General features: G+C 47.8%; 1 protein-coding gene across 1 annotated transcript in view; it reads left to right on the top strand.

Annotated features, from left to right (window-relative positions):
• Positions 1–8268: 8268 nt before the first annotated feature.
• LOC142796342 (putative sodium-dependent excitatory amino acid transporter glt-3) overlaps positions 8269–23937 on the top strand; it is a 231717-nt gene continuing 216048 nt past the window's right edge. The window contains exon 1 of the mRNA XM_075886703.1: positions 8269–8344. The gene's annotated coding sequence lies outside the window, so the exon portion shown is untranslated. The remainder of the gene's footprint in view (positions 8345–23937) is intronic.

The raw sequence follows: 23937 nt of genomic DNA, 5'->3' as shown, positions 1-23937 counted from the left end.
GCTGCCCGATGCTTCACACTCCTAGTGGGAGCCGTTCATCCAGCCCAGACGTGCCTACTGCAACTCCTGTCCATCGATTCAGTCGTCGGCTACGAGGTATTCCTCCAGACTGCAACCCCTCGCTGAAAACCTTTACCAGACATCTAGAAATGGCTAACACCAGCCCCCAGCCTGTACTTCTCGGCACCAGTCCTCCCGCTCCATCCCAGGTAATGTTTTTTCAATCGCTGGAGCCTAAACGCTTTGGTAGTGGTGCACACGAAGATGTAGAAGACTGGTTAGATCACTATGACCGTGTTGCTAAGATCAACCAGTGGTCTGCTCAGGAAAAGCTCGACCGGGCTTACTTTATCTTCATGACAGCGCTCGTACTTGGTACGAGAACAGAGAAGGCAACCTGTCCACATGGACCGACTTTCACTAAAAGATGGTTGAAACTTTTGCCAATGTCGACAGACGTGACCGCGCCCACCAACTACTAGAGCTAAGGGTCCAAAAACCCAATGAAATGGTCACCATGTTCGCCGAAGGCATGACACGTTTATTTCGCAGGACAGACCCGCAGGTGACCGAAGATAAGAAGTTGCGCTACCTCATGCGTGGCGTGAAAGAGCAGCTGTTCGCCGGACTTCTGCGCAACCCGCCAAGCACTGTAGAGAACTTCATCAAAGAAGCGTCCGCTATCGAGCGGGCCCTTCACCAACGCTGCCGACATATGACCGCCTGTGCAGCAGCCCCCAAATTCAGGTTGCCTCTGTGACGTTTGACAGTCATAGCTCCTTACGTGACATGATTAGAGAGATTGTTCGTGAGGAACTGCAAAGGCTGTGGACTCCCGTAGTGGATACACTCATGACATCTGTCTCTCAAGTCGTCCGTGACGAAATCCGTCAAGCATTCTCGACAGCTGATCCTGCCCCCGAAGAACGTCCCATGACGTACGCCGCCGCACTTCGAAGCTCCCCACCCACTCCGCCTTCATACTACCCGCCACCTGCAACTGTTCCTTGGTCGCCACTACAGGGGGAAACATCATGGTGCCCACCCATCCAGCACTCATACTACCAGTCGTCATCTGGCCTGCCTTGGCCTTCGTCGCGTGAGGAGTCATCACGGCAACCACAGCTTCGCCGAACAGACACCTGGCGCACTGTCGGCAGGCACTTACTCTGTTTCAACTGCGGAGGTGTAGGCCACATAGCCCGCTATTGCTGGCACCGCGCCGATCCGTCTCGCCATTTCAGGCCACGGTTTGACAGTCGACATACCAACGACTACGTATTCAGCCGTGGCGATGTCGGTTCTCAAGGACCTCCGGTACCTCGACCCCCATTTGACGGCCGCAGTAACAATGATAACGAGATCATAACTGATTACGAGCCGGTCTTTCGACATCGACCACGCTCTCCTTTCCTGCCCAGTCACCTACGTTGCAGCGCCGCACTTTTGCCGCTACCAGAGGATCGAGGTCACCCAGCCCACACCGGGGAAACTGAAGGCGCTGACCTCAGGGGGTAAGGTTGCAGGCTGTCAAGACGAAGAAAAAAAAAAGCCCCTATTACTCCCACCTCTGGACGCTGTAAAGCCGACAAGACGTAATACCAACGACACTGTGACCCCAGGCCTTACCGTTCCTGTAGATGGGCAGCAAGTCAAAGCTTTAGTCGACACCGAGGCTGACTTCTCTATTATGAGTGATGACCTTGCCGTACGCCTCAAGAAAGTAAAGACAACGTGGATGGGACCTCATTTAAGGACGACAGGCGGCTAATTACTGATGCCTGTTGGAATGTGCACAGCAAGGCTCGATATCGGAGGCGCTACTTTCGTGGCAACGTTCGTCGTTGTCGCTTCATGCTGTAAAAACCTGATTATCGGAATGCATTTCTTGGGAGAACATGGCCCCGTCATCAACGTCCCTGACAGTGTCATTACGTTTCGCAACAACAGCCCTACTTTAGTGGATTGTTTAGAGCCGAGACATACGTCTTGTTCAGGGCCTTTGCTTCTGACGGATGACGATGTGGTCGTCCCGCCACGATTGTGTACGCTTGTTTCGGTGGCAGGGGATGAGCCGTTTGACGGCGACGGTATTGCTGACCAAATAAGCTCGCTCATATTTAGCCACGGTATTTTAGTTGCTCGAGGTCTAGTAACTGTCACTGCTGGACTCACAAACTTGCTGCTCACTAACTTCAGTAATGAGCGCCGACATCTCCATAAAGGTACACCCATCGCTTACTTTGACACTACAGCAGAAATCCAAGGCAGTTTGTCGGCCCTAGACGAAGCACCTCAAGAAGAATCAGTACCTAATCTTGACGTTGGTACTACGTTGTCAAGGGACGAATGAACGAGACTTCCTGAGCTTCTAGCTGAATCCCAGGACTGCTTTTTATCGACATCACGGGTCAGTCTAGCGCCGCTAACAAAGCATCGAATAATTACCCACGACGCAGCAAGGCCTATACAGCAGAATCCTTATCATGTGGCTCCAATTGAACGGGAAGTGATACAGCAACAAGTCGCTAGAATGCTTGAAGATGATGTGATTCAGCCATCACAGAGCCCGTGGGCATCACCTGTAGTACTAGTTAAGAAAAAGGACGGTACCCTGCGTTTTTGCGTGGATTTCAGGAAGCTGAATCAAGTGACTAAGAAAGATGTGTATCCGCTTCCACGTATTGATGACTCCCTCGATAGGCTACGAAACGCTCGCTACTTTTCTTCAATGGACCTCAGAAGTGGATATTGGCAGATCGACGTAGACCCAAGAAATCGAGAAAAAAACACTTTTGTGACGCCGGATGGTTTATATGAATTTAAAGTTCGACCCTTCGGTCTGTGCTCAGCGCCCCCTACTTTTCAAAGGCTCATGGACACTGTACTTTCAGGGTTAAAATGGAAGACCTGTTTAGTGTATATGGACGACGTCACAGTGTTTTCCCCAACTTTTGACGAGCTTCTCAAAAGGCTAGAAATTGTTTCACGAGCCATACGCTCCGCAGGCCTCACATTGAAACCAGGAAAATGCCACTTTTGTTTTGAAGAACTGCTGTTTCTTGGTGCTGTCGTCAGCTGCACCGGCGTTCAGCCTGATCCCGAAAAACTTCCGGCCGCGGCACAGTTCCCAGTACCGTCCGATAAGAAAGCTGTCAGGCGCTTTCTGGGCCTATGCGCCTACTATCACCGGTTCATCGCCGACTTCACACGGATTGCGTCGCCGTTATCTCGCCTCACTAGAGACGACGCCACCTTTGAATGGAACCACGAACAGCAAGCAGCGTTTAATGACCTCCGCCAACGTCTTCAAACACCTCCAGTACTTGCTCACTTCGACGAGCAAGCGCCAACAATGCTTCACGCTGACGCAAGCAATGTAGGCCTCGGAGCTGTGCTTGTGCAGTGGCAAGAAGACACGGAACGAGTGATCGCCTACGCAAGCAGGACGCTAACACGCGCTGAGGCCAATTATTCAACAACTGAGAAAGAATGCCTCGCCGTGGTTTGCGCAGTTATGAAATTTCGCCCGTATTTGTATGGCTGCCCTTTCAAAGTTGTAAGTGACCATTATTCACTCTGTTGGTTGACTAATTTAAGAGATCCAACCGGACGATTAGCGCGGTGGAGTCTGAAGTTACAAGAGTTTGATATGACGGTCATACACAATTCTGGAAAGCGTCATACGGACGCCGACTGCCTGTCTCGATCACCAGTACAGCCAGCTTCTCTTTATGACGACGACTATACGACCTTCCTTGGTGTTCTCGACGCGTCCACGATTGCCCAACAACAACGAGATGACACTGAATTGCTTGACTTAATTAATTACGTGGATGAACGTTCTTCGAGGGCACCTAGAGTCTTTGCAAAGACATTATCGTCGTTTTGATTACGCAATGGCGCCTTCTACAAAAAAAACTTTTCATACATCGGAGCTCCCTATTTGCTCGTTATTCCTGCACCCCTTCGAACTGAAGTGCTGCAAGCATGTCACAACGAGCTGATGTCTGGCCATTTAGACTACACTCACACATTGGCAAGAGTACAGCAAGGATACTACTGGCCACGACTCACAACAGCCGTCAAGCACCGCATTCACACTAGCCTCAATTGCCAGCGACGCAAGTCACCTCCAAAGAGACCCACCGGTCAGCTGCAACCAGTTCAGGTTCCACGTACACCGTTTGACCAAATAGGAATGGATACTTTGGGACCATTTCCTACTTATACTGCAGGGAATGGCTGGGTTATAGTCGCAACAGACTATCTAACTAAGTACGCCGAAACAAAAGCTATCCAAAAAAGCACCGCTGTGGAAGTGCCGAGATTTTTCAAAGAAAATATTGTGGTACGCCACGGTGCCCCTACGATCGTGATCACAGACCGCGGAAAAGCATTTACGGCAGCTTTTTTAGACCACGTCCTCGTGCTTAGGGCAACGACTCACCGTAAGACCACTGCGTACCACCCGCAAGCGAATGGACTAACGGAGCGCCTCAAAAGACGATTGAAGACATGCTGTCGATGTACGTGGATGTCCAACATAAGAATTGGAACGAAGTTTTACGCTTTATCACGTTCGCATACAATACGGCTAAACAAGAAACGACTTGCATGACTCCATTCAGCTTGGTTCACGGACGGGACGTACGGACTATGCTGGATGCAATGTTGCCACATGAATGGGACGCTACCGACACAGACGCTGACGTGTTCACTGAACGCGCGGAAGAAGCTAGGCAGCTCGCCCGCTTACAGATCCACCAGCGACAAGATCACGACGCAGGCCGCTACAATGCTCGCCATAGAAATGTAACGTACAAAATCGGTGACAGAGTGTGGGTTTGGACACCCGTACGAAAACGTGGACTGTCCCGGAAGCTGTTAAGGTGATATTTCGGGCCATACCGAGTATCGCGCCAGCTAAGCGACGTCACCTACGAGGTCATCTCCGACAGTCGCCATTGCCCTAGGTGTCGCCAGCACCAGCCTAAACTTGTTCATGTAGTGCGTATGAAGCCGTATGTGAGTGACTGACTGCACGTTAAAAAATACTGTGGGTCTGAATTAGAGTCTGGGCGATGCTATTATAAGGAGGGGCAATTGACACGTGTTTATATGAAAAAGAACGATGATAGGAATGTTTTGTAGATTCCAGCTAGTGGGTCAGGTGGTTTTTTAGGACGACAACGAAGCAGGCGTCTTGCTGTACAGCTGATCCTGAATACGCTCTTTTCGCTGCCGTAAGCTGATGTCATCTTTTGTTCGCGTTACACTGCGACAATATATATATATATATATATATATATATATATATATATATATATATATATATATATATATATATATATATTGTAAGAATACTCTCAGACGCCACGCCGGGATGAGGCAAACCGTCTAATGGGCCTAACAGCAGCGAGACAGCAGCCAGCCGTTTCAGCAGCAGCTGTAGCAGCACGAGCCTCCGAGAGAACAAATGTCTTCTTTGTCGTTTTTATAGCAGAGCCTGTATTTGTCACTACATTGACTACCCGGTGCAAAAGGAGTAATCCTGGCGACCTATGGTACACAAAACTGCTCAGTCGAAGTGAAGTTTTAGACAGTCGACGTGCACGACACCTAGAGACATTGATCCACCGACTTAGATTGGAAGTAGCATACACAAACAGCTTCCTGCACAAGATACATCGATCCAACTCCCCGGAATGCCATTGTGGTCATGGAGAAGAAAATGTTCGCCATATTCTTTTAGAGTGCGTTAAATACGCGAATGAAAGAGAAAAATTAAAGAACAAATTAGCAAGTTTGGACAGACGGCCCCTCACAATAAAGAAACTACTTGGACCATGGCCTGAGATGCATCTCCAGAAAAAGGCAATAATCTTCCTGACAGACTTTTTAGTGGAGACCGGACTGGACAAGCGCCTATGACTGACAGCCAGAGATGGGTATTATGTAAAATGTGGTCATGTGTATACTGACATTAGAGTAGTAAGGTGCGCTTGTAAGTAGTTTATGACTGTGTGAACTGCTGGAAGAAAACTGTGTATTGGCATGTTATTTGAACTGGTTTCAGTGTGCTAATATGTGATTTTTTTTCTTTTCCGTATTGTTAGTTTTTGGGTACCGTTCTGTATTATTATTTCAATTTTCGCTGCAGAACTTTGTCATATGGAGTAGCCGAGGCAATAGGCACCTCAACCTCTCCACAGCAAAACAGTTAAAACAGAACAGAACAGAACAGTTGACGTGCACAGTTTCGCACCCGCGGAGTCGTCGATCTGTAGGTGGCTGAATAGGTTCAACCATGTAGTTGACTGGTGATGTCTGGCGAAGAATTCGGTACGGACCATCATACTTGGGTATGAACTTTGAGAAAAGGCCTGGGGCAGATGATCGTACGCGGAGCCACACGATTGTTCCAGGCGTGTATGACGAAGAGGACGAGTGTCGGTCATGGGAGTGCTTCTGGCGAGCCTGATCGTGCGTAGTAAGTGAACGTATGAGCTGCCAACATTCTTTGGCATAAGTGGTGGCTTTGGCCAAAGCCGTCGATTCTGCAAGGTCTGGGTGGTACAGAAGGATAGTGTCCGAGAACGATGAAGGTGTCTTATCATAGAGGAGGAACAACGGGGAGAATGCAGTTGTAGATTGAATTGCTCTGTTGTAAGCGTAAGAAAAGTCCTTCAATGCTTTCTGGTCATGAAACTCCGCCCAAAGGTTGATATTGGGACAAAATATTCCGCTAGCAGCGCCACCAGTTGTAAGGAGGCCACAAGCCGCCGCCAGTGCTGGCAATATAAGCCCACTATTGACGACGTTTCGACGTGATTATCTGCGTGCTGTTCTTCCTGTTACCTTTTATTAAACGTCACTGAACGTCGCAATGCCATTAGATCAGTATAAACGTGATCTAGTGTTAACGATGAATGAAAGCTGTTTACTTAAGAACGCGCGCGTAGTTTGCGAGTGTGGACCAACCTTATAAATAGCATCGAGTTTAAAGTGTTTTAACAATGCGTGAAAACGCAATGGGTTAAGAATTACCTCATAGCCCAATTATATGCGTACTTACGATGCCTCGAAGCTGTATGTCATTGCTCGCCAGTGTTTAAAGACCATGCTCATGCTCCGTGCTCCCGATGCGAGCAGCTACTGCTCGATCGGCTCGACAATGTGTTCACGCCTGGCCAAGGGGCCATTCTGTTTATGTGGTAGTAAAGCTTTCTATTCTTGCAGTGCCGCGAATACGGGGAGGAAGTTGAACAGATTGAAACACGACTTGGTAAGACAGGGGCAATCGCATTGGTTTATATCCGGCTCGTCTCTCACGCGCTGCTACTCAAGTAATCGAATGAAGGGAATGCTCGAGCTAGATGTTTCATTCTGGACCTTTCAATTGAGTGTGTGCCCAAATGCGCAGTTGTTCTGCACACACGTTTGTGAGCGCCGATTGCTTTCTTGACGCGGGTACTTTCAATGTTGCGGTTATAGCAGTTCAATGCTTTTGCGACGACTCGCTTCGTTAGTAAGGGTGCTTCTTGATTAGGCACGAGTTGAACTTGCCTAACATCTGAGTGATTCCTTTTTACACGAAATTTAGTCGAGACACCCGTCTCTTGACGTTTCCTTATGTTTACTGCTTAGAGCAGTATTATTACCGGCCGACAACTCATGATTTCTTCGGGAAGAAAAGTACAGCAGCCTCATCTGGACGTTCCTTTCGATGCAAGTGCTAGCTGCGTGGCGACCTTTGCCACCTTACATAGGTACTATACCATACTTTTTTATGCTTGGGGTAGCAGGGTTACGATTCAAAGCATGCAATAAATCTGAAATTCGGTACTAATGATACGCCGCTTGGTATTTAGGTGTGTACCTATGAATAGAAGCTTCCCATCAGGTGCATTTGCTGAATAGCAAGTTATCAATGAGGAGCAATTTCTCTCGAATTTCGGCGCTACTGGGGAACCAGAAGAGCGACGCCCTTTTCTTGTTGCTCCTGTCTCCGGAGCTGCAGCCCGTCACACAGCATGTCGTAGGCATTGTTTCTTCGAATTTTCATGCCGTTGACCTTTAACTCGGAGCACTGGCCCTTGAAGTTCTCGTGACGCTGATGTAGAAGCTTTGTTCGAAGGAATACCACGAGCTGCCTTTACACAACGCCTTCGAGCTGCCGCAGCTGCCAATGCGTTCCGCCGGGCAATGGCCGGGCGCAACGGAGCGATGCCCCCCCTATCTCAGCTTGCGCTGCGTAGTGGCTGCTCTTGGCAGCATATCAAGCTCTCCCACAGAGTTACGGAGACGTTTCGCGACCAGAACGGTAATAAAGGACTCTGGCGTAAGTAACGAATGGCATTATGTGGTCCCAGTTAGTATGGTTATCGGTAACACATGGAGAGCATGTCACCTAGCGTGCGACTAAATCAATCGGTCATCTATTGGTTTAGGGGTGTTATGCGGTGGTTGTTTGGTGCACGATGTTGCATTCGCGTAGGAGAGCTTCTACAGCTTCCGACAAGAAGGAACGCCCACGGTCACTGAGAAGTTCTCGGGGTGCACCGTGCTGAAGGACGAGGTTGTGCAGAATGGACGAGCCGACTTTACGCGCAGTGGGCTCGGGAAGCACCGAAGTTTCGGCGTAGCGCGTAAGGGGGTCCACGGCTACGATGACCCAGCGGTTTCCATTTGGTGTGTATGGTAGGGGACCCTACAAATCGATTCCGATGCGGCCGAAAGGCCGAGAAGGCCTAGGCAGTGGCTGAAGTGGCCCTGGCCCTGTGCTTGTGCGAGGGAGCTCTTCCGGCGTTGGCACAAGGAACATGAATGGACGTACTGAATCATGGCTCGATGCCCCGATCCTTGATAGAGAATTGTTTCCCGTTGGGTATCACTATTTTAGGCGTGACTGTGAATATAAAGGTGGTGGTGTATTTATTCTTGCATGATCAGACTTGCCTTGTCTTCGAGTTCATTGTGCTTTGGAATGTGAAGCTGTATTTTGCAAGTTGCGGGCTGATAATGGTCAATATTTTTTCATTGGTTCTTATTATCGACCACCTGGTGCCTCTTGTCAGCAGTTTGCTCAATTGACTAATTTTCTTGAGGTGAGTCAGTGTGATCACAATATACTGGGAGGAGATTTTAACCTTCCCGGTTTTGACTAGGGGTCGGGTAATTGTCTGGCAGGTGGTACAACAGGTGGTTTATACAAAGCCTTCTTTGAATTTATGCATGAAAACAGTCTGCATCAGTTAGTAAGAGATCCTTCCCGTACTGATGATACTGGTAACGTGCTTGATTTGTTGCTTTGTGATGCTCTGAACATTATTTCAGATATATTTGCTTTGCCCGGCATAAGTGATTATGAGTTTATTGTAGCGGATGTTACATTTTGAAATGTGTGTGTATCGAAAAAAGCCCCTAGAACAGTGTTTGCATATAACAGGGCTAACTACGCTGCACTAAATCTCGCTCTTGAATCTTACTTTCCTACTTTTGACACATAGGCAGATGAGTTAAACGGAGAAGAGTCATGGGGAATGCATAAAGAAAAGCTTTTTGAACTGCGTGCTAAATTTGTTCCCGTCCGAACACTCTCTTCCGAAAGTTCGAAAGATAAACCGAAGTTTACCAGGCAACTCATTTTATATCAAGAAAAATTAGAACAATCTATCGGCTTAGCAAGACTCAGAAATTGGATAGTCACTACATACAGTTAGCAGAGTTAAACGTAGTTTTGGAAAGCTTGCTGGATCAGCCAAACAAACGTACTTCGCTAACTTAGGCCAGAGGCTGGTAGACAATCTGAAGAAATTTTGGAAATACGTTAAAAGAAACGGTAAGGAGGACACATTTGTTCTCCCATTGCACTGGTCCGACCAAATTAATAATGAATACCCAAGTAAGGTTGAAATTTTTGTTCAATACTTTTCATCAGTATTGCAGTCTGATTTTTAAAATGCTAATGCTGTTACAAATAATGGTTTTTCTGTCCAAGTTGACTAATTGTCTGAGGTTGTGTTTAGTGCGACGGGAGTTGAGAGAGTATTGCAAGGCTTGAAACACACAAAAGCGAGTGGTCCGGATGATATCCCGGCATCGTTTCTTATGCACTGTTCGGGCACTCTGTGCTTTTATTTTTGTCGTTTATTTCAAAATTCCTTAAATGACTGCATTGTTCCTGGTTACTGGAAGTTTGCCCGCGTAGTACCAATTCATCAAAGTAGACAGAGGGACAGAGTTGAGAATAATAGGCCTGTGTCGTTAACTAGTATTGTATGAAAAGTCATGGAACATGTGATTCATAGCAGCAACATGTCTCACCTTGTTGCCAAGGTTTCTGGTAGGGCTTTTCTTGTACGACGCAATTAGTAGAATTTACTGATGACCTTGCCTCAGCTGTCGACAAGCAGCAAAGTGTTTTACTGTATATTTTTAGATTTTAGGAAAGCTTTTGATGTCGTTACGCATGGTCTCTTGATCACTAAACTTCGATAATACAAATTGGATGATAGGGTTATTGCTTGTATAGCTGAGTATCTTCGCTCAAGGCAGATGTCTGTGGCTCTGAATGATTGTTCCTCTACATATATTGCTGTGACCTCTGGTGTACCACAGGGATCAGTCTTAGGTCCACTTTTATTTTCGTTGTTCATAAATGACATCACTTTCGGTATCACATCATCATTTAGAATGTTTGCAGATGACTGTATAGTATATGGGGCTATCAACAGCGACCTTGACAAACAAGCGCTTCAAAACGATTTAGATTTATTTGCTGCATGGTGTGAAAAATGAAAAATGTCGTTTAAAGGGAAAAAGGCGTCCACGTCACCTTTACCGCGAAACACTCGCGCTGCAGAAATCATTACACAATTATTAACGCTAATCTTCAACATGTCACGAAATATAAATATCTAGGCCTAATTTTCACTGCTGATTTGAGATGAAATAAACATGTCACTTATGTTAGGAACAAGGCGGTAGGAACATTAGGCTTTCTGAAATGTAACTTCAGTAGTTTACTACAAAAACTTAGAGAGCAGCTCTATTTTACATACGTCCGCAGTATACTGAAATATGCGTGCGTCTTCTGGGACCCATATACTAAAGAATTTACAGATAAAATTGAAAAAGTGCAGAATATAGCAATGCGATTGGTTCTTAGAAACTACGACAGGATTCTTAGTGTGACAGAGAGCAGAAAACATTAAAGAGCAATATTCTTGAAAATCGTCGTCAAAACCTCAGAATAAAATTCTCCCATAGCGTTTACCATTCGAGAACAGAGATCATCAGGCAATTGTAATTTCAACCACCCAACTATTTTCTCAAAGACGCAATCATCACTTAAAAATGCGCGTGATTCCTTTTGGGGGTGACGCTTTTCGCTACTTTTTCTTTGTCCGCACTATAAGAGAATATAACGCTCTGCCACCGGAAATAGTCTTTATTGATTGAAGTGATGAGTTTTTCCGTGCTTTATTAATGGTTTTTATGTGTTTGATCATATCTACTGTACCCTCTCTGCTGTATTGCCTTATGGCGAAGCAGGTACCTAATAAATAAATAAATAAATAAATAAATAAATAAAGCAATAAAAAAGTGGTACATTCCGCGCCATTAATATCGAATTCGTAGGCGAGCGTACGTCCTAACTACATCTGCGTGGGTGCATTACGAATCCGCGCGAAAGGCCGCACAGATGTCAGAACGTAAGTGGTGAGGCATTACCAGCAACCATTTTCGGACATCAGATAGGTACTTTCGCGGGTACAGAAGACCGTCACGGATGATAAAATGGCGAGCAGTTCGTCGAAGTAAACGGTTGTCGGTACGTGGAGACGTCTGAAACAGGTACTCTAAGAGAGACGCTATCCATGGATCCTGGCGTCGCTCAGCGGACATGTCGGCATGTTCAAGTGAAGAACATTCGCAGCTGCAAAGAGATTCTGTAACATAATCATGGGGAAGTGGCGAGCGAGAAAGAGCATTGGCGTCCGAATGCTTGCGGCCTGACCGATAAATTACAAGAAGATCGTAATCTTGGAGACGTCGTGCCCAGCGAGCTAGGAGACCAGATGGGTCTTTTAATGACGACAACCAACACAATGCGTGGTGATCAGTCACGATGTCAAATGGCCGGCCATATACGCAAGGTGAGAATTTCCTGATTGCTCAAACAATGGCAAGGCATTCTTTCTCGGTGACTGAATAGTTCTTTTCCGTTTTAGTGAGGGTGCGACTAGGGTAGGATGCAACACACTAATCGACGCCAGATTTTCCCTGAGCAAGAATAGCGCCGAGGCCTACTTCACTAGCGTCCGCATGGAATTTGGTTAGAGCATCTGGATCGAAGTGACATGGAGGGGTGGTGATGTCAGAAGATGGCGTAAAGAGGCGAATGCTTCGTCGCATGCTGGGGACCACGCCAATATGTGTTAGTTGTCGGCAAGTACTGCGTCAGAAGGGCGATTATGGCGGCGAAATTGCGCACAAAACGCCGAAAATATCAGCAGAGGCTAATGAAGCTGTGGAGTTCTTTAAGTGCAGCCGGCCTGGGAAAGCTGGCGACAGCGCAAAGCTTGGCTGGATCAGGACGGACACCATGCTTGATAACAACATGCCCTGAGATGGTAAGCTCACGGGCAGCGAAATGGCATTTCTTCAAATTCAGCTGCAGTCCAGTGACCAAAACACAAGTCACGACGCTTGCTAGGCGGCTGAAATCGGAGCCGAAGTCCTTCGAGAAAACCATGACGTCATCCAAATAGTACCGCACGTGTTCCACTGAAAACGTCTAAGGATGTTATCCATGAGACGCTCGAAGGTGGCAGGCGCATTACAGAGGCCCAATAGCATCACGGTAAACTCGTACAATCCGTCAGGTGTCAAAAACGCCATCTTGGAGTGGTGGATAGGGACCTGCCAGTAGCCGGATCAAAAGTCTAAAGAAGAAAAGAACTCTGCTTCTTAGAGGAAATCTAGGGCGTCATCTATTCTGGGCAGCGGATAAACATCTTTTCTCGTGATCCAAATAAGACGCCTGTAATCAACGTAAAATCTGATGCTGCCATCCTTTTTTTTCGCCAGTACAACCGGAGAGGCCCAAGGGTTGTCTGAAGGTTGTATTACGCAACGTTGTAGTGTATCGTTCACCTGATCCGGTGGCCCGGCGTTCATCGTGAGAAACTCGGTATGGGCGCTGGCGCAAAGGTTCATGGCTATCGGTGTCAATTTTGTGAACGATGGCAGACGTGTGACCCAAAGAAGGTTGGCTATGGTCAAATGACATCTTGAACTGATCGAGTAGAGCCGGGAATTAGGTGCGCTGAGCAGTGGGAAGTTTAGGGTAATTCGATGGTAAAAAAGCCTCCGGAGCTGAAGTGGGAGTGGTATCAGAGGTAATGATGTTTAAGTGAGACGATGGCAAGTCATCAGGTAGGTGACTGAATGAAACAGAATCAATTTCCTTAAGGTGACCGAGCACTTCGCCAGGAAATAATATGGATGAAGAAGGAAGCGAGTTCATTATATAAAGGAGCCACGTGAGTTTTCTATGGTGACAACTGCGAACGAAAGAATGAAGCTTTTGCGAGAGCCGAAGTCGTCGGAGGGGATAAAGAGGGCGGTGACAGAGGGCACATCATCGCAGAAGAGTGGCACAAAAACACAAAATAGAGGAGGGATGTGAGTGTCTGCGGCCACAGTTACACGGAAAGATAGCAGCTTGAAAGATAATCTTTCAGACCTTGGCGCTTCACACAGGGGCAGTTCACACATCGTCGACAACTCTAGTTCAGCACGCGCACAGTGAGCGAAAGCATGATGAGCGCAAAGGAAGCCCCAGCCTAAGATGAATACGTGTGAACATGGGGAAACACAACAAATTCAATTACATACAAAATATTTTGAATGACCAGTCGAGCTGTGCACGCCGCAGAAGATTGGATGTGATGAGCAGTCGCCGTGCGGAGAGAGACATCGGAAACTGGCAGCGTAAGATTCTTCAACTTGCGGCACAGTTCACCACTTAGCACCGAAACGGCAGCACCAGTATCAACGAGTGCTTTTGCAGGTACACCATCAATATGCACAGATTTCATTATTAGGGGCGAAGCTCCTTATAGCGGCACCCATTTGTCCCTCATAGCCGTTGTAGTAGTGTGTAACAAGTATAACATTTTGACGTCCACGGTGTTGCCGGTGAGAGATTTCTTCTGCGCGTTATTGAACAAAAACATAGTGCTAAATGTACATGCCATTGGCTCATAAGGGGGAATGAGGAACAGGAAAATTTGGGTTTTAGTCAATGCGCACGCTGTAAATTTTTATTTTATTTAACGCACAGAAGACAAGAAGGAGTTGCTACCTTATACTCGCTGGGCGTAACCTCTTAGGTTTTAGAAAGGTTTAGCGAGCGTTGGACTGCGGTGCCATGATTACAGTGAACTAGTATATACCATGAACTCGAGGTGGTTAAAGGTGGGAGGTAGACACGAAGCGCAGCCGTAAAAAAATGTGCGTGTACCTCCTCTCGTTCAGTTCTTGGAATGCCCGCTGGATGGCGGTGCTTCTATATGAGGAATATATGATGAAAAGATGCGAGCTGGTGGTACTTGGAGTGTTAAATAGGTGGACGAACGGACACACAGACAAATACATGGACGGACGCACGGATGGCTGCACGGACGGATGGACGCATGGATGAAAGCAGGGACGGACGTACAGATGAGCGTGCAGACGCACGAACAGACGCACACACAGAAGGGCGGATGGACACATGGGTGGCCACACAGACACACGCATCGATGAACGGAAGCAAGAACGAATAAACAGATGGATGCTTCGCCCCACTTCCCATCATTCACTCCGTGGATATGCTGGCATTTTTTTATTTTACCTCGTTTCATTACCAGGTAAAAACGGATGCCTTGAAGGTTTCAATATGTGCGCAGCTCTTGCCTCGGGAATTGCGATGGTCAGTTTCCCGTTTTGGATGGATGGTGATCGAGGAAGCATCCGAGAAATAGAACGGCGCAGTGGTGAGGGCGACGGATCTCTGTCGAAGCCGCGGTTACGTGGTGGCGGCTGATCCGACGTGGGGAGAAGGAAGATGACTGTGGTGGCTCTGGACAATAGGAGTCATAAGTCGCTTCACCAGCAGTTGGGTTGTCATCTCGATGATGGCAGTAGCGTGCTATATGACCGGGAAGATGGCAGAAATAGCAAATCGACCTGTTTTCTGGAGTGCGCCACGAATTAGTTGATGGTGGTGGGGGCTGGCGAAGAAAAGGTGGGTTGGGACGGATAGGTGGACTTGCTGCGTAGAGGTGACGATGATGTCGAGCAAGATCCGTGACGGTCGGTAGCAACGGCTGCGATCGTCTGGCGGCCTCAGCGTAAGTGAGAAGGGCGGAGATAGGTGAAAGTTGGTGTGTGGGGGGCAGGGCATCAGAAGCTTGCTCTTAGATTGCCTTGCGGAACGTTGGGGTCAGTGTGTGCGCACTATTCGGAACGTACGGCACAAGAGACAATTGGCACGCCACTTTCTTTCGGAGGAACTGCTGGATTTGTTTTTTAACGGGGTTTGTTCGGAGGAAACAGCGCCAATGGTTAACGAAGATGTAGAGGTCATGTGGAATTTTGGACGTCGAGTATAAATGCGCTCTCTCCGCAGCTCGTCGAAACTCTGACAGTGCTGAATAAGCTGGACGACAGTTTGCGGGTTTTTTTGCAACGGGCATATGAAAAGCGTCGTCCTCGATACCTTTCATGATGTGCTGTATTTTGTCAGTGTCAGACATGTTCAAATCGATACGAAGGCAGAGGTCGAGAACATCCTCAATATATGAGGCAAAGGTCACGCCAGAGCGCTGTGCGCAGCCGCGCAAGTGCTCTTCGGCGTGGAGCTTGCGAAAAGCCGGTCGGCCAAATACTTCTGCAAAGTGCATCTTGAAGGTTGACCAAGAATGTATTTCCACTTTGGGGTCGTTAAACCACATTTAGGCCACACCCGCGAGATGGAAATTGAGGTAAGCGAGCTTGTCTGTGTCATTCCACTTATTGTGGGCGCTTACCGCTTCATACTGGGACAGCCAGTCTTCGGCGTCTTGGTTGTCGGTCGCATTGAAACTCACAGGATCTCGCTGTCGTGGAATTCCGTAACAGGTGACAGATGGTATTATGACTGCAGGTGGCTGGGTCATATCGTCAGGCATCTGCGAGGCGGGGGGTTGAGGTAGAGTACGGGAACGAAGTTCCAGTTTGAGACAACCAGCCTTCTCCACCAAATGTAAAAGTACTATTAGATGCCACGCCGGGATGAGGCAACCGTTTAATAGGCCTAACAGCAGCAAGATAGCAGCTGCTGCAGCAGCATCAGCATTCGCCACAACAAACGTCTTCGTCGTTTTTATAGGAGAGCCCGTATTCGTCACTCCAATATATACATATATATATATATATATATAAATATTGTAGTGAAGAAGAGGAGCTTCAGCGGCATTTCTCGGCGCATCAGGGGCATCGCCATCAGCATAAGCTCGTGCTTGCTGCGCTTGGCCGGACGCTGCTGACTGCTTCGCTTTCTGCGTTCTGCGCTGCAAATAAACCCCGTTACAAGTGGTGGATTCTGCTGGGTTTCGATCACCCTGGAGCTTCGGAATCGCACTTTACCATCCATTATGCCTACCGATGCAAGCGCCGCTCCATCTCCTCCACCGGCACCGCCTACTGTTCTCTGCGCCGGTTCTCTGCGTCTGCGAGATCCCCCTGTCTTCTCAGGCACAGAAGACAAGGACGTTGACGACTGGATTTCAATGTACAAGCGAGTGAGTACTCACAACAAATGGGATGACACCGCCAAGTTGGCCTACGTCTCTTTCTACCTGTCGGACGTGGCCAAGTTGTGGTTTATAAACCACGAAGCGGAACTCCCTACATGGTCGGCCTTCAAAACGAGCCTCACACAAGTTTTCGGGCGGCCTGAGGTACGCAAACGCCGTGCGGAACAACGCTTACATACTCGGTCCACCTGGTCACCAGCATGCGACGATGCATTCACCAAATTACGCCACCTGCTGACTTCACCACCCATCCTCCACCACTACGATCCTGCCGCTCCCACGGAGGTTCATACTGATGCCAGCGGTGTTGGACTTGGCGCTGTGCTCGCGCAACGAAAGGCAGGGTTTGATGAATATGTCGTCGCCTACGCAAGCCGTACTTTGACGAAAGCCGAGGCTAACTACTCCGTGACCGAGAAAGAGTGTTTAGCTATTATTTGGGCCCTTGGAAAATTTCGCCCCTACCTGTATGGTCACGCATTCGACGTCGTCACTGACCACCACGCCCTTTGTTGGCTATCCACACTTAAAGACCCTTCCGGACGACTTGCTCGCTGGGCGCTCAAACTTCAGGAATACGACATCCGCGTTATTTACAGATCTGGTCGTAAGCACACGGACGCCGACGCCCTTTCTCGCTCACCCATATCGGATGAAGGTGTTTGCCTCTCTTCTCTCGAGCCTGCACTTGCGTCATCCGCCTTGCGCAACATGACGGTGGAACAACGAAAGGATCCCTGGATCAGTGGCCTCATAAGCATTCTTTCTGATCCTCTCACTCCTTCGCCGTCTCGCGCTCTCCGCCGCCAGGCTAGCAACTTTTGCCTAAGGGATGATCTTCTTTATCGACGCAACTACCTTTCTGACGGTCGCAAGTGTCTCCTTGTGATACCCCGCCATCTTCGAGCTGCCATCTGCGAAGCTTTTCACGCGGACCCACAGTGCGCCCACGCAGGCCTCTTCAAGACATACGCGAGGCTTCGACTCAGATATTATTGGCGTGGCATGTATAACTACGTGCGAAAGTTCATTCGCTCGTGTACTCAGTGCCAACGACAAAAGTTACCTCCCGGGCAAGTCTACCCGTCACAACCTCTTCCTTGTCCTAGTCGACCTTTTGATCGCGTCGGCATTGACATTTACGGACCACTACCATCAATTCTAGCTGGTAATCGCTGGATTATTGTTGCGATAGACCATCTGACACGCTATGCCGAAACAGCCGCGCTGCCGACTGCCACAGCCCGTGACGTTGGAACGTTTCTGTTGCAACGTTTCATTCTGCGTCATGGGGCCCCTCGCGAGCTCTTAAGTGACAGAGGCCGTGCCTTCCTTTCTGACGCCTTGAAGGCATTACTCAACGAATGCCGAATCGTGCACCGCACAAGTACAGCGTACCACCCTCAAACAAATGGCATGACGGATCGCTTCAACCGTACTCTTGGAAGTATGCTGTCGATGTACGTCGCCTCTGATCATTCAAATTGGGACCAAGTTCTCCCGTTCGTCACCTACGCGTATAATACTGCCGTACAAGCTACTACTGGGTTTTCGCCATACTTTCTTTTGTACGGACGAGAACCTTCAAATACAGTAGACACTATTCTTCCATATAAACCTTATGAGTCCGAAAGTACAACTCTGTCCGAAGCTGCCCGCAATGCTGAAGAATGCCGCCAGCTTGCCCGCTCTTTTTCTACCGAGGACCAGTGGCAGCAGCAATCCCGCCAGACTGGGGACCGTTCGGCTCCGAACTTTCCACCTGGTTCATTAGTATGGCTTCGGGCACCTGCTACCGCGCCTGGCCGCTCCGCAAAACTTCTTCCCAAATACATCGGGCCATACCGCGTTGTAGAGCAAACGTCACTCGTCAACTATATCGTGGAGCCCATGATCCCATCCACATACCTACGCTACCGCGGCCGCGACACTGTCCACGTCTCTCGTCTCAAGCCATACTACGACCCATTAGTCGTTTCTTCTCCCTAATCCGCCAGGATGGCGTCTTTTTGTGCGGAGGGCGATTGTAGTGAAGAAGAGGAGCTTCAGCGGCATTTCTCGGCGCATCAGGGGCATCGCCATCAGCATAAGCTCGTGCTTGCTGCGCTTGGCCGGACGCTGCTGACTGCTTCGCTTTCTGCGTTCTGCGCTGCAAATAAACCCCGTTACAATATATATATATTCGTGTAAATACGAGCAAAAGTGGGTGAAAAAATAATTTTGCTGTGGGCAGGATCTTCGTATTTACATTACAATTTGTTCTAATATCTTCCCCTATACTTTCTTTGGCATTATTGTTTGTTAGATCACATTAATATTGTGTAAAAACATGGAAAAACGAGCCCTTAGGTATACACTTCTTTCTTCAATTCATTAACAAGGGTCTCGTACTGGCAGACTTAGTGCCTTTAGGTTGTATACAAGAGACCATTAGTCAGCTGCCCACTCGTAACAAGTTCACGTGCTACGTGACGCCAAACAGGCTCAAAAGAGTGTGCCACGCTTGCCGCCATGGCTACTGGTGGCGCTGACTGACACTCCCACGTTTAATTCACATATAAACCCTATAAAGTGGCTGGGGGGATAGCTGTCGTGGTAGCTCAGTGGTAGAGCATCGAACGCGTCATTCGAAGGTGGCAGGTTCGGATCCTGCCCACGGCAAAGTTATCTTTTCACCCACTTTTCTTCGTATTTACATTACAATTTGGTCTAATATCTTCCCCTTTACTTTCCTTGGCATTATTGTCTGTTAGATCTCATTATTATAAACATGAAAAAACGAGCTCTTAGGTATACACTTCTTTCTTTCCTTATATATATATATATATATATATATATATATATATATATATATATATATATATATATATATAGGCAAGCATGGTGGTTGAGTGGCCGTAGCGTTGCATATAGTCTAGTAGATCCTCCGTGAGCGGTCACAACGTGGTTTATTCCGACGTTTCGGCCTAGAGTCTGGCCTTCATCAGGAATAAACATACAGTTTGCCGGTGCTCAGCTTTATACAATCTCGAATCAGAGGGCAAGGTAAGAGGGAAAAAAAGGAAAGAAAAAAAAAAGAAAAGAAAAGGAAAGAAAAAAAAGAAAAAAGAGAAAAATAATATACGGTGAACGCCCCTCGGGTGCCCCCCTTCCACTTTTCCCTCCACTCTCCCCCATCTCTCTCCCCCCTCTCCCCTTCACCTTTCTGATGTCAGCGGTCTGTGTATGTTTCCGTTCACTAGCGCAATCCTATATATATATATATATATATATATATATATATATATATATATATATATATATATATATATATATATATATATATATATATATATTGTACGTAGACGTTACGCAGGGTTGGAGGGAGACGAGGAGGAAAACGAGGTTAGAAATAAAGAAGATGGCTGACACCCCAGCCTACTACTCTGTGTTATTACAAATTTGCGCAGCCACGTATACTTTCTGTGCGGACATTCAAGAAGTGGGTGGACTTCAGCATTGGAGGAAATGAACGCGGTGGCATCCGGATCTTGACCGCAACGCCTCAGGATGAAGAGAAACCAGCTCTTCCGGAAGCAGTGAGCACTGACGCATTTGTTTCCTATATAAGCACTAAAATGAACCTCACTCCAGACCATTTACTTGCTAAAAGAACGGTGAGGATCAACATCAAACTTCAGGATTATGAGAATTTCGTGCTGGCTCTAGTAAGAAACGACGCGAAGCCTGCTACCGCTGCTTCGCCCGACAGTTCCGTTGAGCTGATCAACAAGTTTTTTGAACTGCACCAAGAACAGAATAGGCAGCAAAATGATTTAATGCGCTTGCTTGTAAACGCGACGAAAAGATTAAGCAGACCAAGTCGTGAACAAGTGAAGCCAGACATGTTTGACGGAGAGTGTAGTAGTCCCGAGTCCTGGCTCATGTTTTACGAGTATGCATGCAATGAAAACTACCGGCACAGTGACGAAGATAAAGTGAAAAACATGCTACTATTCCTATCGCGCATAGCAAAGAGTTGGTACGAATGGCGTCTCAACGCTCACAGCAACAAACCATGGACAGAGTGGAAAGCAAGCTTTCTGAGCTCCTTCAGTGAGAACAAGGTGTTTCTATGGGACCAAGCAATCACGTTCAAATACAGGTCTGGATCTGCACTCAGCTATATTTATGAGTAAAGGCGCTTGTTACAGCTGCCGGACTCATCTTTGCCTGAGACGTCTGTGGTTCCGCTTATCATTCATGGTTTAAGTCCGGACCTCCATAAGCAAATACAAATGCGAGGACCCAAGACGGTCGAAGAACTTCTGCAGGGAATGCGAAATCTCTACCTCCAGGACCTAGGAACCCACCGTCAACCCATGACACCTGCTGCAAGGAATACCGGGGCCACACGAGCTGAGGAACGACGCCCACTTGCAAGCTAGAGACCTACCGCAACACCCATATCCTTTGTCAACGCAATATTGTTGTGGGAGGGAACTGAAGAACTTAAATTGCATAACGGAAACTTCACAGTCCCAGAAACAATATTGCCTCAAATTTTGGAGCTCTGTCACGACTCCCCGCACTCAGGTGGACATGACGGCTTTTGGAGGACATATCACAAGATTCGTCAGCGTTTCCAGTGGAAACACTGAAAGAGGACGTTCAACGGTATGCTCAGTCTTGTCATCAATGTCAAGTTCACAAAGCCAAGTACCTTCAGAGAACAGACGAGATGGTTTTGCCTCAACATTCCGACGTACCATTTGAAGTCATTCATCGGTATTTCGCAGAGCTCAAGAAGAAGGCTGCAGGAGTAAGAAGAACGCAGTCTTTCTTAGTGGCAATAGACCAGTGCACAAGAATAGTGGCTGCACGGCCGGGAAGGGAAGACGGAAATAATGTGATCGCTTTTTTGAGTTGAGAGATGTTCAAGAATACGAAAATTGTAATATCAGGCAATGGGCCAGCGTTTCTCAGTCAGCGTTTGCAAGATTGGGCGAAGGAACGAGGAGTTGTACTGCGACGCTGCGCTCCGTACCATCCTGCAGGAAATGGCATGACTGAAAGAATCATTCGGGATTTGAAGCAGTTCATTTCAATGTATCCAGCTTTTCAGGGTGGATGGAAGTGCTGCTTGGAGACAGCTGTCGCTCATCACAATCGGTCGCAAACTGCGAGCATCGGTTGTAGACCATGTTTTGCAGCTTTCGGAAAGGTACCAGTGCTTCCTGCTGATCAAGAACTTTGCATTGCAGACCACCTGCAATTGTGCGAAAAACGAAAAACTTCGGAAGCCTACCAGCGATACCGGGAAAGTATGAAGAGGAGCTTTGACCGTCGCCACAACAAGCGGATACCTCAGATACAACTGAACGATCTGGTGCTTGTCAGAAAAGGCCTCCTCTGCACAAAGCAGGTGTACATGGGACCTTATCGCGTGGTGAAGATGGCAGTGCAACATGGCGTTCTCAAAAGGGTTGGTTACGCCAACGATGATGGTGTGCTGGAATGTGCGACCACTGGAAACGTTTTCATGTATCACCCCAGGAGGGATGAGTCTTCAAAGAGGGGGAGTGTATGTGGACGTTAGGCAGGGTTGGAGGGAGACGAGGAGGAAGATGAGCTTAGAAATAAAGAAGATGGCTGACACCCCAGCCTAGTACTCTGTATTATTACACACACACACACACACACACATAAATATATATATATATATATATATATATATATATATATGACGTATCAAGTCATGGTTAGTAGAGGTCGAGAAGGAAGAAGTGCTTTCGAAAAAACATGGCGTATGAGCCAGGCCACGTCTCCCATTCATCATAGCGTCACAGATATATTCTCCATCAAAGATCAAGAATGTGCCTTCTATTAAACCAGCTGCGACCCATTCATCATAGCGTCATATATATATATATATATATATATATATATATATATATATATATATATATATTCAAGGATTGATGTATGGCACATGCAGGAGCGCCAGTGAAAGAAAGGAAGAAAGAGTGTTGTTGCTGCTCGCGCTCACTTCACTTGACAGCTGGTCAACCTCAACTCTGCGTTTCCCCCAATAAAAGTGTCTTCGGCTCACTGCTAAAGGCGCACTAACAAGAGGTGGAAATGCTGGATCTATTTCTCATCCTGGAATGCAACTGAACTGTACCTTCGCCATCAACAATGTACACCGACGTTGCACAGCAGACTCTTCCTACATCCCCACCTGCCCGCTGTCCCGGCGTCCCGAGAGAGCGAGCCCCAGTCATCTTCAGCGGAACCAATGAGCAAGACGGTGAGGCCTGGCTCTCTTCGTACGAGAGAGTAAGCATCAATAATAGATGGGAAGAAAACGACAAACTTGGCCGCGTCCAGCTTTACCTCAGAGGAGTAGCGGAGCTCTGGTTCAACAACCATGAAGCTGTGCTTACTGACTGGGCCACTTTCAAGACCACCTTCGCGGACGCATTTGGCCTACCAACAGTGCGCAAGCTCTGCGCAGAACAGCGCTTGCGAAATCGTGCCCAACTGTCTGGAGAGGATTTTACGTCCTACATCGAGGACGTTGTGGACCTCTGCCGTCACTACAATCCCCACATGTCCGAAACAGCCAAGATCAAACATATTTTAAAGGGCATCGAAGATGATGCCTTCCACATGCTGATGGCGAAAGACCCTTGAGCAGTTGCGGAAGTTTTTCAGCACTGCCAAAACTACGACGAGTTGCCAAAACAGCGCATATTAACGCGACGCCCTTCTTTCCACATGACCACCACGTCACCAGTGACTGTTGGTGCAATTTCATCAGAAGAGACGGTATTAATACCAAATCCAACAATTCATCCGAGAGGAAGCGACTCGCCGGTTGTCTCTTGCGCCCTTCCTTCCCAACATTATTGATGGGTTGACCACGTCACTGGACTAAACCATCGACGAGCAAGTCTGCGAAGCACTCCCGCACACGTACCACGTACCAGAAACCGCCTGTGTCTGCTCCCCTGACTTACGGAGGCGTCGCGCGAAGGCTGGCAGATTCGCTGTCAAACGTCGTCAACTCTGCCCACCAAATGAACGCCTTCTACGCAACACG

This window comes from Rhipicephalus microplus, chromosome 2, assembly GCF_043290135.1.
Source record: "Rhipicephalus microplus isolate Deutch F79 chromosome 2, USDA_Rmic, whole genome shotgun sequence".
Lineage (NCBI taxonomy): Eukaryota > Metazoa > Arthropoda > Arachnida > Ixodida > Ixodidae > Rhipicephalus > Rhipicephalus microplus.
This window is presented reverse-complemented; position numbering and strand designations above follow the sequence as displayed.